The sequence below is a fragment of the Oryctolagus cuniculus genome, chromosome 2 (genome assembly GCF_964237555.1).
Source record: "Oryctolagus cuniculus chromosome 2, mOryCun1.1, whole genome shotgun sequence".
Taxonomy (NCBI): Eukaryota; Metazoa; Chordata; class Mammalia; order Lagomorpha; family Leporidae; genus Oryctolagus; species Oryctolagus cuniculus.
Genome location: NC_091433.1, coordinates 155,148,348 through 155,163,989, shown reverse-complemented (window position 1 = coordinate 155,163,989; position 15,642 = coordinate 155,148,348). Strand labels below are relative to the sequence as shown.

At 49.6% G+C, this 15,642-nt stretch overlaps 1 long non-coding RNA gene across 1 annotated transcript in view; it reads left to right on the top strand.

The window, feature by feature from the left end:
- The window catches only part of LOC138848627 (uncharacterized), a 30,780-nt gene extending 22,238 nt beyond the window's left edge, over positions 1 to 8,542 (top strand). The window contains exon 4 of the long non-coding RNA XR_011386655.1: positions 6,565 to 8,542. This is a non-coding gene — a long non-coding RNA (uncharacterized lncRNA). The remainder of the gene's footprint in view (positions 1 to 6,564) is intronic.
- The last annotated feature ends 7,100 nt before the right edge of the window (positions 8,543 to 15,642 follow it).

Sequence of the window (15,642 nt, the reverse complement as noted above, 5' to 3'; positions counted from 1 at the left end):
AATTCTCATAGTACAACTCATTAAAGACAGAGGTCCTACATGGGAATAAGTGCACAGTGACTCCTGTTGTTGATTTGACAATTAACACTTTACTTATGAAATTTATATTTATTAAATAAAAGCTTTCTATAAAAAAACAATTAACATTCTTATGTATGAAGTCAGTGATCACCCGAGGCTCTTGACATGAGCTGCCACAAACTCCATAAGTATTACACAGGGCCATAAGCAAAGTAGAAGTTCTCTCCTCCCTTCAGAGAAAGGAACCTCCTTCTTTGATGGCCCCTTCTTTCCACTGGGGTCTCTCTCACAGAGATCCTTCATGCAGAACATTTTTTGCCACTATGTCTTGGCTTTCCATGTCTGAAATACTCTCATGGGCTTTTCAGCCAGATCTAAATGCATTAAGGGCTGATTCTGAGGTCAGAGTGCTGTTTAGGCCATTTGTCATTCTATGAGTCTGCTGTGTGGCCTGCTTCCCATGTTGGAACATTCTCTCCTTTTTAATTCTATCTATTGTTATTACCAGACACTTGGTCTTATTTATGTGATCTCTTTGATACTGAATCCTATCTATATGATCAGTTATACACTTAATATGATCACTTTAACACATAAGATGGCATTAATAACACCCAGCTTAATGGGATTTGGAGTCTCACGGCAAGTTTTTAGCTTTACTCTTAGGGTAAATCTGTGGGAATGTGTGCCAAACTGTACATCTCCTCCATCTCTTATTCCCACTCTTTTTTTTTTAAAGGTTTATTTATTTATTTGAAAGAGTTACATAGAGAGAAGGAGAGGCAGAGAGAGAGAGAGAGAGCAAAAGAGAGAGGTTTTCCATCTGCTGGTTCACTCCCCAAATAGCCGCAATGGCCAGAGCTGCGCCAATCCGAAGCCAGGAGCCAGGAGCCTCTTCCAGGTCTCCCATGCAGGTGCAGGAGCCTAAGGCCTTGGGCCATTGTCCACTGCTTTCCCAGGCCATAGCAGAGAGCTGGATCAGAAGTGGAGCGGCAGGGACTAGAACGGGCACCCATATGGGATGCCGGCACTGCAGGCTGTGGCTTAACCTGCTACACTACAGCACCTGCCCCCGCCCAACTCTTATTTTTTACTGGGTCTGTTTTCAGTTGAATTTATACACCTATGATTAATTCTATGTTAAGAGTTCAACCAATGGTATTAAGTAGAAAAAGATAATAAAAAAAATAACATAATAAACCGTTCCTCAACAGTCAAGACAAGGGCTGTCCAAGTCATTGCTTCTCATAGTGTCAATTTCACTTCTACAGGTTTCCTTTTAGGTGCTATGTCAGTTGTCACAGATCAGGGAAACATATGATATTTGTCCCTTTGGGACTGGCTTATTTCACTCAGTATGATATTTTCCAGATTCATCCATTTTATTGCAAATGACTGGATTTTATTTTTTTGTTTTTTGTTTTTCCTGCTGATGCACTGCACTTTTTTTTTTTTTTTTTTTTTGGACAGGTAGAGTTATAGACAGAGAGACAGAGAGAAAGGTCTTCCTTCCATTGGTTCACTCCCCAAATGGCCACTACGTCCAGCACTGCACCGATCCAAAGCCAGGAGCCAACTGCTTCTTCCTGGTCTCCCTTGCAGATGCAGGGCCCAAGCACTTGGGCCATCTTCCACTGCCCTCCCGGGCCACAGCAGAGAGCTGGACTGGAAGAGGAGGAACCGGGGCTAGAACCTGGCGCCCATATGGGATGCCGGCACTGCAGACAAAGGATTAACCAAGTGAGCCATGGTGCCGGCCCCACACTGCACTTTTGCTGCATACAAATCTGTGGGTTAACGTATTAACTTCATAGAGTCTGAGCACATAACAGTAAACAGCAAAGCCAAATGATAGCCTTTTCTCCTCAAAAATTAAAAGAAATCTTTGTATTTATTTATTTTAAGATTTATTTATTTATTTCAAAGGCAGAGAGATAGATGGAGAGACAGAGATCTTCTATTCAGTGGTTCACCCCCAAATTGGCTACAATGGCTGGAGCTAGGCCATTCGGAAGCCAGGAGCCAGAAACTTCATCCGAGTCTTCCACATGGGTGCAGGGGCCCAAGCACTTGGGCATCTTCCGCTGTTTCCCAGGTGCATTAGCAGGGAGCTGGATCCAAAGTAGAGCAGCTGGGACTTGAACCTGTACCCATATGGAATGCAGGCATCACAGGCAGCAGATTTACCCTCTATGCCACAACACCTGCCTCCAAAAGTACAGGATGCAGCCTCTTTGCCTTATTTACAAGATATATAACTCTTTTTAAAAAAGATTTTATTTGAGAGCCAGAGTTACAGAGAGAGAGAGAGGAGAGAGAGAGGAGAGAGAGAGAGAGAGAGAGAGGAGAGAGAGAGAGAGAGAGAGAGAGAAAGAAAAAGAAAAAAGAGGAGAGAGGGGAGAAGAGGAGAGGAAAGGAGAGGAGAGGAGAGAAAAGAAGAGAAAAGAAAAGAGAAAAATCTTCTATCCACTGGTTTCCTCCCCAAATGGCCAAAACAGCCAGAGCTGTGCTGATCTGAAGCCAGGAGCCAGGAGCTTTCTCTGGATCTCCCACACAGGTACAGAGGCCCAAGGACTTGGGCCATCTTCTACTGCTTCCCCAGGCCATAGCAGAGAGCTGGACTGGAAGCGGAGCAGCCAGGACTTGAACCAGCACCCATATGGGATGTCAGCACTGCAGGCAATGGCTTCACCCACTGTACCACAGCGCCAGCCCCAACATACATTTTTTAATACCAGGTTCACTTGGATTCCCTGAGGTCTCAGCCTCCCAGGGCTGCCCCACCTGCCCTGCTATTGCCTGGTTATTGCTGTGTTGCCCCAGCCCCCACGAGGCCAACACTCCCTTCCTCTCCATTCACCATAGTCCTTAAATCTCTCCCCTTGATCTTCCCCCTGGGTAATCTGGCCCAGTAGTGGTGTATCTGGCAGTGGGGCTGGGTACCCAAAGTCCTTCCCTCTATACACATACTGCATGCTCAAGAAAAAGAAACGGAAGTAGTTTTCTCTTCACTTAGTCTCTCGAGAGAATAGGGCTCTAGTTTGAACAGGAGTTGTCCCCCAAACTCATTCAGGACTTTTACAGCACAGTCATAAGTTAATGGAAGTAAGAGGAAACAATTCAGTTAGGGTGCTTTAGAGGTGGGGCCTGGCAAGGGGTTCTCGGGCCCCTGGGGGTGTGCCCACAGAAGGTGGCTCTCATGAGAGGGTTGTTAGGAAAGCCAGAGTCTGGGCCCCACTGCTCTCTCTGCTTCCTGGAACTGTACCAGCTCTTTACCCTGCACAGGCTTTGCCATCGTCATCCACTATCCTCATCAGAACCCAGACCTGTGAGGCCACCAGAACTTACACTTGAACCCCCAAAACCATGAGCCAAATAAACCATTTCTCTACATCAACTTTGCTGCTTCATCATACAAAACTGCATACTGAAGGTAACACCAAACCAGCAAGCTGTCATGCATTAGTTATTTCCAAGGGGAATGCAATCCGCCTGGAAATCACTCTCCCCACCGCTCCGTTCCTCATTCCACCCCACCACACACACACACGCGTGCGCACACACACACACATACATACATGTGCACACACGGCTGCCTCAGGAAGGCCTGCGCACGCTCCCTCTGGTCTGCTTGATTCTGGGCGCCCTCCTCGTCCTTCCCAGGCCTTGCCCAAGCACAGTCAGCCCCCCAGAGCATCCCTGTCAGTGCCAGCACCATGACCTCTGGGACAGAGCAACAGAAGCCCGGGCTTGCAATGAAAGAGATTAGGAAAGTTAATGGGTCCAATAACTGCCGCCTCTGTTTGTACTAGAACAAGCTTATTCAGGGGTGAAGAAAACGGTCCCTGTTGTCCACAGCTTTTCTGGACAAGCACAGTTTCTGTCTTGTTTACAAGATTCAAGTGGCCTCTGTTTGAAGAGGGGTGACTCCAGCACAGATTTCCTTCCTACAACACCTCTGATACCCAAAAGGCTCCAGTCACCCCGCACCTGGCCCTCAGACTACGGAACAGGGGACCTGGATGGGAGGCTCAGGGACAGGCAAGGTGAGCCCTGCAGGACAAGTCCTGATCACTACTCTCAAGACCACCAACCCCTCCTGATATCTGGCTAAGGGTTTGCAGTAGGTGCTCAATGAAGAATGGTATTCAGGGTGGGCGTTTGGCCCAGCAGTTAAAGCACCACTTGGGACACCCACATTCCCTACCAGAGTGCTTAGGTTTGAGTCTCAGCTCTGCTTCCAATTCTAGCTTCCTCCAATGCAGACCCTGGGAGGTAGCAGTTGATGACCCAAGGACTTTTGTCCTTGCCACCTACATGAGAGACCCAGATGGAATTTCCGATTCCTGGCTCCAGCCTGGCCCAACTGTGCCTGTTGTAGGCATTTGGAGAGTAAACTGGCTCATGAAAGATCTGTCAGTCTGCCTTTCAAATAAATAAATGAGACTTGATACTCAGATTAATCTGACCTATTTATTCAACTCATTCTTGGATTCTCTTCCTCACTGAGATCTCTCAGCCCCTCCCTCTGTATGGTTTTCCAAAACTGATAAAGCCATTCCCTTTGTGGGGTTCTATGGCTGGTCACTCTCGGAAGATTATTACAGGTAAAACCATGGCACTCAACAAACATACAATTTCAGAGACTTGAATTCATTCATCAAGAAGGGAACCATCACAATGCTACAGATGGTTCAAAGAAGTCAAAGAGCCTGCATCCACACCAGGTAAGCCACATGCGCACTGGAATCAGTTTACAAAAAGCACAGCTGGTTGGCATCCGCTGGACAGGACGCAGCATGGCAAGACCTTTTGTCCTTTCTGAACTCTCCCAATGTTTCCCTCATATCCTCAGTGGGAAACAAAGGGAATTTTCTTTATAGATATACATTTCCCTTACAAAGGGGCATGTCTACTGTGTTTTCAGAGCTTCTTCTGTGTCTGCTGTTTCTCAAAATAATCAGCTTAAAATAATCCTTATGCCAAAGAGGTATATTTTAGGCTGGCACAGTCTGGTCCCCTACACCACCCATTTACATGTTGTCCTTCACCCCTCCCCCCCCACTGTAGACTTCCCTTTTTTTCTATTAAATATTTTTACTTTTATGAAGATAGTAGATGGCATAAATTTTCCTTTTCTGCTTTTACTTAACAGAATAAAATTTGCCAACCTTACTGAGAAAGTATAATGTACAGAGTTAAAAATATGAATCTGATGCAAATCTTGAGAAAGAGAACATGTCAAATATTTATTCATTAATGAGGGAACCAGTAAGAAAGACTAGTCCAAAGAGCTTTTTTTTTTAGCCTTCACAGTGGCTAAAAGAACATTTGCTAAAATCTGCTTATTTAGATATCAAGCTACTTAATGGCCTACATTAGCTGTTACCTTTGAGGTGATCTTCCCTAAGGGACAGGTAGAATTGTCTCTATAGGACAAGATTCATTTTCTGCAAGTTAGTCTTCTAGTAAAATAATCAGTAGAGTAATAAGTCAAACAAAGGCCCATGCCCCTGGCAATCAGATAGCCCTTGGGTGGTCCTTCCAGACAAAGCCTGGTACAACCCTGGAAAGAATGGTGGCAGGTCCTTTGCTGTCTTTCCAAGTTTTGAGACTTTCTTTAATTTTTATTTACTTGTTTGCTTATTTTAAAAGATTGACCTACATTTTTGAAAAGTAGATTGGCAGGGAGAAAAAGAAGGGGAGAGAGAGAGAGAGAAACAGATCTCTGTCTTCTGCCTGCTCACTCTAGATGCCTGCAACAGCCAGGGCTGGGCCAGGCTGAAGTCGGGAGCCTGGAACGCCATCTGGGTCTCCCAGGTGGGCAGCAAGGACCCAAGTCCCTGAGCCATCATCTGCTTCCTCTTGGGGTCTACATTAGCAGGAAGCTGGCATAGGAGCAGAGGCAGATATCAAGCCCTAACACTCTGATCTGAAGCATGGGCACCCTAGTTGCTGTACCAAATGCCCATCCCTACACACCTTTTGAAAGCACAGAGCTTTCAAAGCAGTCACCTGGGCTAAGAAGACGTAAACGGAACTCATTGCCTTTAAGGACCCAGCCCTCCCTAGGTTACTGAGGCCGGGACTAACGTCATGGCAGCCCCTCCCCGGCCCCTGCCATCATGGCTCCCAATGACTGTTGTGGTAATGGTGTGGTCTACTGGCTTAATGCTGGTTTTTTTTTCCCGGATGGCAATGTGCCTTCTGGAAATTACACTTTCATCAGTACGAGTGGCTGCTGGTGGGGATTTCAGACACTACGTGAGGCCAGCGGTACTGGTATCACTGGGTTGTACAGTGGGTGTCCTATCATGGTCTATTCCTATTGTAGAAGACCAAAAATAAACCACTCCAAAGAATGGAGGAGACCAGAATGTGCCACCTCAAAATATAGCACTCTGGCATAAGGATTATTTTCAGCTGATTATTTTGAGAAATGGCAGACATAGAAGTTCTGAACCAGAGTAGACGTTACCCTTTTGTAAGGGGAACTCACATCTATAAAGGAACTCTATTTGTAAGGGTATCTCCTCTCTGTAGGAGGAAGAGAAAGATGACTAAGTCACACGGAACTCTTGTAAGTGGAGGAAGGCGCTGAGTTACATCTGCCTAACAAGCCGTGGCCTGTTCACCATGCTTTTCCTGGTTACCCCTCGTCAAGCAAAGATGGAACCTGAGGCTGAATTCTAAGCCACTTTATAGAGATTTACTCATTTCTCTGGGCATCTCCCTTATATATAAAGGTACTTTAATAAACTCTGTTGTTTTTTTTTTCTTCTTGTGAATCTTCTGTTGAAGGGCATCAGTTAAGAACTCAGACAGGAGAGATGGATATTTTTTCCCACATGGAGCTGTCCAGTATGGTAGCCACTCACTACAGGTGGCTGTTGAGCCCTTAAAATGTGGCTAGTCCAGACTGAGATGCTTTCTAAGTATAAAATACAGTAAAATAAAATTCACATTAGATCTCAAAGGTTGTGAAAGAACATGTAAAGTGTCTCCGTGATTTTTTGTATCTACTACATGTGGAAATGACATTTTAGGTATATGGCTATTGAGTAAAATAGATAAGAAATCATCTCCCAGCATCAATTCTCACCTCCGGAACCACTCAGCCCAGCCAGGATCTCAGACCGTGGCCAATACTTGAAGAACCTTTGCCACCATTGTCAAAGAAACACATGGCAACATTTTAGTTTAAAGATCTTAATTGGCTTTATTTTTTATTCTAGAGTCTGGCAACTCTTCACTCCATAAAATGGAATCAGTGTTCTGACAGGCCAAGCAGAAAAAGTTGGTTTTATAGACAGAGAAAAGCTGAAGAAAGTAAAAATAGGGGACTGGCATTGTGGCAGAATTGCACACGCACTCTCTCTCTCCCTGCCTTTCAAATAATAAATACATCTTAAAAATAAAAGAAGTAGGGGCCAGTACCATGGTATAGCAGATTAAGCCGCTGCCTGCAGTGCCAGTATCCCATATGGACACCGGTTTGAGTCTTGGCTGCTCCACTTCTGATGCAGCTCCCTGCTAATGCACCTGGGAAAGCAGCAGAAGATGACGTCAATGCCCCAGGCCTCTGGCTTCCGCCTGGCCCAGCCCTGGCCACTGCGGCTGTTACTGGAGATGAGTAGTGGGTTCCTGTCTTTGTGCAAGAAAGAATTCAGGCATGAGACAGAGAGCAAAGTAGCCAGGTTTTATTTGGGATAGGGCATTCGTCAGAACGGAAGGCACAAGAGAGTGTCCAGTCACTCAGACTGGGGGAAAGCAAGGTCACACGGCTGAATGGAGAGAATACACCGACAAGCCAGGCGGGTGGCTCAGCAAAGAGCTGAGAGCGCGTGCGGTCTTTGTTCATACTGTGGCGTATAAGGGAAGGGCCCACTTTTCTCATTACCCCCTCAGTGTTAGACTGGGGGGCCAGCCAGCACCATGGCTCACTAGGCTAATCCTCCGCCTTGCGGTGCCGGCACACCGGGTTCTAGTCCTGGTCTGGGCACCAGATTCTGTCCTGGTTGCCCCTCTTCCAGGCCAGCTCTCTGCTGTGGCCCGGGAAGGCAGTGGAGGATGGCCCAAGTGCTCGGGCCCTGCACCCACGTGGGAGAGGCACCTGGCTTCGGAGCGGCCATTACGGGGTGAACCAACGGAAAAAAGGAAAAGTCTCTCTCTCACTGTCCACTCTGCCTGTCAAAAAAAAAAAAAAAAAAAAAAAAAAGACTGGAGGGCCGTCCTGGCACCTGGCAGAGGAGTCCCCTTAGGTGCCTCTTGGAGGAAGGCTCCATGTCATCAGGCAAGGTAGCCCACCTGGTGCTGAGGAGCGAGGAGTGTCTTGGGGAGCTTTCCTTGGGGGAAGGAATGAGACCACCTGGAAAGTTATCAGGGTCTGGGCAGAACTTGCAAATGTGAAACCCTGGGCGGCTTCCAGGGTGAGCTGCTGCAGGTGCTGTGCTCTGCAGGCCCCTCACACACACACACACACACACACACACAGGCTAATTTCTAACTTCCTACATGACTCTCTCCTTTGGAGAGAGAACCAGGGAATGGAAGATCTCTCTCTCTCTCTCTCTCTTTCTGTAACTCTGCCTTTCAGATAAATAATTTTTTTTAAATTAGAAATGAAAACAAGTAAATTGCATCTCAAAGTTACTTTCCTTGTAATGAAAGGACAGGGAGGCAGAAGAATAGTCAAATTACTGATTAGTTAACAATCAGATCACCTCAGGTTCACATTTTTTATTTGAACAAATTTTTGAAATCTTCATTTTATTAGAAAGGCAGAGAGACAGGGAAAGCGAGATACTTTGAATACTTGAGCCATCACCCACTACCTCCCTTGGTATGCGTCAGCAGGAAGCTGGACCAGCGACTTGAACCAGGCCCCCCAGACATGGGAACCTATCCCCTGAGTCTAATACCTCCCCTCTGTGTGTGTGTTTTGTGTAAGGTCTGAAGCAGAGGGAGCTTGATTGAAACTGGCCTGTGTGAAACAGTGGGCTGTTACCTCTGTGATCCTGGCTTTCAGAAGCTCAGATAAACAGGTTTCAGCTTGGTGACAGGAATCTTGAGCAGGAGTGACTCCTTTTGGTTTTTAGTCTGGTTGTTGGGGCCCAGTACAGAGCTTTAACCCAAACAGTGGCTTCCTGTTACCGGAGAAGCGGAGAAGCGAAGGGTCCTTGTCTTCACACAAGAAAGCATTCAGGCATGAGACAGAGCAGTGGAAAGTGAACTAGCAGGTTTATTAGGGTAGGGACATCCGTGAGAACGGATGGGCACCTCTCCAGACAGGGCCTGAGAGAGAGTGTGCAGTTCACTTTTAGGCTGGGGTTTTAAGGGGACGGGTCTTGCCTTCCCGCCTTTTCCCTCCCCTTCTCCTTCTCCTCCTCCTTGGGTGTAAATATGAAAAATTCTTTTCTGAGTTTTACCCCCTGAAGTTATCAGACAGGGAAAGCCTGGCTGGGGTCGCCCCGCCTTAGAAGAAGGGTGTTTATCAGGCCAGGTAGAAGGGCAGGACCCCCTGGAAGGTCATCGGATCTGGGTGGGACTTTGAAGTGCAGATACTAGGCTGCACCTGGAATGCACCTGGGATGACTTTGAGATGCTGGGCTACTGTAGATATCAATTCCTTAGGCCTTTGTCACACACACACAAGCTCATTTCTGACTTCCTACCAAACATTCCTATATATTTTTTTTAAGATTTACTAGGCTAATCCTCCGCCTTGCGGCGCCAGCACACTGGGTTCTAGTCCCGGTCGGGGCGCCAGATTCTGTCCCGGTTGCCCCTCTTCCAGGCCAGCTCTCTGCTGTGGCCCGGGAGTGCAGTGGAGGATGGCCCAAGTACTTGGGCCCTGCACCCCATGGGAGACCAGGAGAAGCACCTGGCTCCTGCCATCGGATCAGCGCAGCGCGCTGGCCGCGGCGGCCATTGGAGGGTGAACCAATGGCAAAAGGAAGACCTTTCTCTCTGTCTCTCTCTCTCACTGTCCACTCTGCCTGTCAAAAAAAAAAAAAAAAAAAAAAGATTATTTTATTTGAAAGGCAGAGTACAAAGAAAAGGAAAGAGGCAGAGAGAGAGAGAGCGAGCGAGCTTCTATCCGCTAGTTCACTCCTCAAATGGCCGCAACAACCAGGGCTGGACCAGGCAGAAGCTAGGATCCAGGAACTCCATTCCGGGCCCAAGCACTTGGTCCATCTTTTGCTGCTTTCTCAGGCACATTAACAGGGAGCTGGATGGGAAGTAGAGCAGCCAGGACTCGAACCGATGTCCATGTGGGAAGCCAGTGTTGCAGATGGCAGTTTAACCCACTGTGCCACAGTGCCGGCCCCACAATTTTTATTGAGCACCACCAAGCCCAGCAGTGATCAGCGCAGATGCGGCCAGGCCATTAAATGCCCTGAGCAGAGGGGCCTCTGCCTTGTGACCATGCAGTTCCTTGAACATCAGAAAAATGCCTGGAGCAGCACTACACTGACCTGGAAGCCAGCCTGTTCCTCCTCAGGTAGAGAAGTACTGACCCCGGGCCAGGTGTGGCCACCAAGGGGCAAGCTCTACCTGGGGAGACCAGTCCAGCAGAACCCAAGGCAGGCGCCATCCTGGGACATTTGCATTCTTATTGGCACCTGTGTGGGAAACCCAGAAGAAGCTCCTGGCTCCTGGCTTTGCTCTGGCCATTGCAGCCAATTGGGGAGTGAACTATCGAATGGAAGACCGATCTCTCTCACTCTCACTCTCTCGCTCTCTGCCTCTTCTTCTCTCTGTGTAACTCTGACTTTCAAATAAATAAATAAACCTTTAAAAAAAATGGAAAGAGTGGGAATAAGAGATGGAGGAGATGTACAGTTTAGCACACATTCCCACAGACTTACCCTAAGAGTAAAGCTAAAAACTTGCCATGAGACTCCAAATCCCATTAAGCTGGGTGGTATTAATGCCATCTTATGTGTTAAAGTGATCATATTAAGTGTATAACTGATCATATAGATAGGATTCAGTGTCAAAGTTGGCGAAAGCATCAAAACATCAATTCAGTGCAAACTAATTTGAAGTCGGTGCATATCTTCTCTCTAACGTGCATGTCCTGTGAGCTTTCTGAAGACCCCTTGTAGGCACTTACAGAGACAGCCACAGCAGGCGTGCCAGGCCCAATGCCTCATCTCTGGCTCAGAACAGCACCTGTGCCCGGCTGCATCTCGTCCCTGTTGCTGCCCCCATCTTACCCACTGCATCAGCATTTGTTCACCGGTTTACACTGAGTGCCTGGTGTCTGCCAGGCACTGTGCCAGGCCCCGGATGCAAAGACACTGGGCGCGCCACGGCTGCATGAGCACCCAGCCCTGTGGGGAGGCAGATCCGTGCCCAGCCAGCCAGCGTGCAAGGTCGGAGCCTCAGGTCCCAGCACCATGCTGGGGCCAGGCGCTGGGAGTGAGGGCAGGCCTCCCCGGGGGAGGGCCGCCTGTGCTGCTCGGTTGGGTAGGTGGGAGTCAGCCAGCTGAAGGGAGGTGGGTGGGGAAGGCGGGGGAACAGCTTGAGCAGAGACACAGACGCAGAAGCAAGGCACAGCTCGGTGTGGGCCGGGATTGCAAGTCCTCAACATTCAATGAGGGCCGAGGAAGCTGGGAGGTGGGCGGGAGGCCAACTCCCGGGCAGCTCTTAGGATAGCCGAGGCCATCCCGGCCCCCTGCCCAGTTCATTTCTTTTCTCCTGGCTCGGGGAAAGTGCTGAATTCTCGTTAGCAGCCTCTTTGGGATTTGTGTTTGTTTTTACTTATTTTGAGAGACAGAATGAGTTGCCTATCCCCTGGTTCACTCCCACAAATGCCCACAATGGACAGGGCTGGGCCACGCTCAAGCCAGGAGCCAGGAACTCCATCCAGCTCTCCTGTGTGGGTGGCAGGGACCCAAGTACTTAGGCCATCATCACTGCTGCCTCCCAGGGTGGTTCTCAGCAGGGAGCGTGAGTCAGAAGCAGAACAGAGACTTGAACTCAGCCCTTGTGACATGGGATGCTGTTCCCAGCCAGCGGCCAGCGTCCTAGCCGCTTGGCCCCAGGCCAGCCTCTGTTCTCTTGCCGAATCCCCTCCCAGCCCCTTCTGGTTCCCAGCCAGGCATCTTCTATGGGCTCCTGCCGCCTGGAAGCCCAGAGTTCTGATTGCCTGGCCGTCCACGGGTCGGGGTTTAGTCCTGACTCTGCCGCTCACCGGCTGAGCGACCATCATCAGTTTACCCAGCCCATCAAAGCTCCAGTTTCCTGTCTATCAGGTGGGGCCACTAAGTGTTTTCTCCTTCCGAGAGCTGGGCTGAGGGCCAAGTGAAACAGGCAGCATAGAGGCAAGCTGGCACGGACTTCGGGGTCACAGTGCCTGGGCTTGACCTGCGGGTCTGTGTGATCTTGAGCAGAGAACTTGACCTCTCTGGGACTCAGTAAAGTGAGCAGTACCTGCAATCCATGGCCTTGTAGGGTTATAAAGTCATCAGGCATATAGGAGAAGTCTCAAACAAGAGCTGGCAGACAGGAAGTTTTATTTTATTTTATTTTTTTATTTTTTTTTATTTTTATTTTTTTGACAGGCAGAGTGGACAGTGAGAGAGAGAGACAGAGAGAGAAAGGTCTTCCTTTTGCCGTTGGTTCACCCTCCAATGGCCGCCGCTGCAGCCGGCGCACCGCGCTGATCCTGGCAGGAGCCAGGAGCCAGGTGCTTTTCCTGGTCTCCCATGGGGTGCAGGGCCCAAGCACCTGGGCCATCCTCCACTGCACTCCCTGGCCATAGCAGAGAGCTGGCCTGGAAGAGGGGCAACCGGGACAGAATCCGGCGCCCCAACCGGGACTAGAACCCGGTGTGCCGGCGCCGCAAGGTGGAGACAGGAAGTTTTATCAAGTTTTATCTATTCCCTGTCATCCTGGGCTGGGGGGTTGTGGTGGGTGGAGGAAGCCGGCGGCCGAGCAGGGAAGTGGAGTGGACACAAGCCCCCCAGTGGCCTCACCTGCCCCCTAGGGTGAGCTTGGGCAGTCCCTTCCTTGTCCCCAGCCTCCTCTGCTCTTCCCTCAGACTTGGGGGCCGGTGAGAGTGACAACAGAAGCAGAGGTGGGGACTAAAATGACAAAGCAGAATTGGAAGGCGACATTTGGGAGCACCCTGAAGGCAGGCCAGCACGCAGGGTACGGCTGGCCCCAGGACAGCCTCCCACGCACACTGCTAGGGTGAGGTTGGTCACTCAGGTGAGGCCCCTCATACCCGCTTGCCACTGGAGGAGGGGAGGTGCCCCATCCCCCATATCTCAACTGCAGAAGGGTAAAATACGCACGCAGAGGAAGGCCTGGGAAGTATCGGCACAATCTCCCAGGGGTTTAGCCATGCCAGGGGCTTGACTTAGGAGGAAATATCCCACCAGTGCCTTCTGGGAAGCTGTGTGGGGAGAAGCAGGACACAGCTCCGGGGTGGGGAAGGCAGTGGTGGGGACACCTGCCCACAGCACTCTGGTTAGGTTCCTTGGGAAGGCAGTCAAGAAGAGGCTGAGGCAGTGTGACCACGTCCCCGTGAGGCCCCAGGGAGCCGGGAGCCAGGCAGGAGGGGAGGTGCATCAGGAGGGGTTCACCTGCTAGCTGGACCAGAGGGAGGTGAAGACTGAGGCTTGGGACGTCCCCGCCGTGCTGGGGGTCCCCACTTGCTGGGGACCCCTGGGGCAGCAATGCTGGGGAATGGAATTCAGTTCATTACTCTTACTTTTTCTCTTTTTTGAATGTTTATTTGTTTGTCTATTTGAGAGACAGAGATAGACAACTCCCATCTGCTGGTTCAGTCCCCAGATGCTCACAGTGGCTGGGACTGGGCCAACCTGGGAGATCAGCTATGTGGGTGTCAAGAACCCTTACTTGAGCCATCACTGCTGCCTCCTAGGGCCTACCCCAGCAGGAAGCTGGAATCCACAGCAGAGCCTGGTTTTGAAGCTACATATTCTGATATGGGACCCAAGCATCTTAACCAGCACCTTAACTCTAGGCCAATCGCCTACCCAGTTTATTACTTCTCTTTCCCCTCCTTCTCCTCTTCCTCCTCTTCTTCCTCCCCCTCTTCCTCTCCCTCTTCCTCCTCCTTCTTCTTTTTCTTCAGTATTTTTTATTTATTTGAAAAAGCTACAGAAAGATAGAAGGAGAGAAAGAGAGAGATCTTCCATTGCTGGTTCACTCTCTAATGGCCACAACAGCCAGGGCTGGGCCAGGCTGAAGCCAAGAACCAGGAGCTTCTTCTAGGTCTCCCATATGGGTGCAGGGGCCCAATAACCTGGGCCATCTTCTGCTGTTTTCCCAGGTGCATTAGCAGGGAGCTGGATCAGAAGTGGAGCATCCAGGACTTGAACCAGTGCCTACATAGGATGCTGACGCTTCAGGCAGAGGTTTAGCCTACTGTGCCACAGTGCCGGCCCAGTTCATTACTTCTATAACATGCCAAGGACAGTGCCAGGTGCTGGAGATACAGCCAAGAATAAAATGTAGCTCCTGTTCTCCCAGATTGAAAAAATAAACAAAATACACTCTGTTGGGGCCAGCGCTATGGCATGACATGGTGGGTAAAGCTGCTGCCTAAGGCACTGGTATCCCACATGGGTCCCAGTTTGAGACCTGGCTGCTCCACTTCTGATCCAGCTCCCTGCTAATGCATCTGGGAAAGCAGTAGAAGATGGTCCAAGTCCTTGGGCCCCTGCATCCCCATGGGAGACCTGGAAGAGGCTCCTGGCTCCTGGCTTGCAGCCATCTGAGGAGTGAGCCAGAAGATGCAAGATCTCTCTCTGTCTCTCCTCCTCTCTGTGTAACTCTGACATTCAAGTAAATAAATCTTAAAAAAATTTTTGATGAGAGAGGATATTTTAAGAATGACCAAAAGGAGTCAGATTAAAATGACAGTGAAGCATTTAGAAATCATATCAAAACCTTCCTGGAGGAGAAGGCCACTGCCGCTCGGCATGGAACAAAGGCCAGTGGCTGGCCTGGCAGCCGTGTGGGTGTGGGCAGAGCAGCGGCCGGCCTGGCTGTCGTGTGGGTGTGGGCAGAGCACAGGGAGAGCCATGGCAGAGCTGCCTGAAGACGCGGCACAGGCAGCAGGCAATAAAGCAGAGGCTGGGTCCGCGGTCCTGGGCACTTGTGCCACTCCACGGACAGCCCGGGGGCTCCTGAGCGACTCTGCAGGGCCGTGGGGGAGAGTGTGGTTTTGGAGTCAGTTAACTTTGACTGGGTTTCCAGTTTAACCGCTCACAGCAAGAAACTGCTCTGTGCCTCCGTTTCCCCACCTATGAGGAAAACGTGATGTTACCTATCTCTAAAGGAATGGAACGTCCTAGTGGTCAAGGTCCTGAGCTTTGACCCTGATCACAATCCAACCCCTCATGCTCCTGCACATACCTGCACCCAAGCTCATGTTGTCCTTGGGGCCTTCAACGATTCTTTTGGTTGATGGGGTAAGTGGCCATTTTCATCACCACATCCCAGACTTCTTCAATCCTCAATTCCTGTCCAATTTGTTTAAAATAATAGGGAAAAAAATACGAAAAGTTTCTTATCTTCAGCTCTGACCCAGCCCCTTCACTTTCAAAGAGAAATTCCTCTATGGCCTCCCACTTCTGA